This window comes from Arachis ipaensis, chromosome B10 (genome assembly GCF_000816755.2).
Source record: "Arachis ipaensis cultivar K30076 chromosome B10, Araip1.1, whole genome shotgun sequence".
In the NCBI taxonomy this organism is placed as follows: Eukaryota; Viridiplantae; Streptophyta; class Magnoliopsida; order Fabales; family Fabaceae; genus Arachis; species Arachis ipaensis.
In genome coordinates, this window is record NC_029794.2 from 1,502,495 (window position 1) to 1,503,369 (window position 875).

Sequence of the window (875 nt, forward strand, 5' to 3'; positions counted from 1 at the left end):
TGATGGGTAAATGAGGATGGAAGTGGTTGGTTACTTGGCTGAGAGAAAGCACTCTTGCGAGTTGCGACCTACCTTTTAGTGAAAAGAGCACTTTCTCCTCTAAAAACACGTGTGTGAAAAAATATGGCCTAATGCTATTAGCCTATTACAAACTTCTTTTTGGAGTTTTCTTTTTAATTATTATTTTATCCTTTTCTAGCGCGAAATTCTTTATTTCGGACAGAGAATAACGTTTCTGACTTTCTGTGTATATTATTTCTAGTGTTCTAATTTTGACTTTCTTTGAAAATGTGATTCGGCTATACTATTTGTATTTGTGGCATCATAAACAGTATAAACGTATTGGTGTAAACCGTATTTTATTCCAAAATATTAGAGTAAGTATTAATATTATTAACATTTTATGGTGTAACTCCATCAAAAAATAATTTATTGGAACCGTCGACCGATATTTGGGGTGGTGTATTGCAGCGTTATGGAGTGCACAGGAGTCTTACCTGCATGTGATATTAGGAAAACACAATTCGGACCAAGGAAGTTGAAGAGAAAAATACGAACGGTCTGTTTTCATTTTATAAAAAAATAAAAAAGTTAAAAACTCTAATTGGAGGATCCGTTTTTTTTTACAAAAAAAAAAACAAAAACTAATCGGACGGTCCGATTAGTTAACTGTAAAATTTAAATTTTTTCACCTTTACAATTGGACTATCCGATTTGGTAACCCATTTTTTTTTGGATGGTCCGATTTCTTGCATTATATTTCAGTCAAAAGTTGTCCCACATCTATGTATAGCACTCCCATCATCCATATCAATGCATAACACACATGCATGGCATATCTAAATTAATCAGCCTATATTTGTTGTTGCGACATT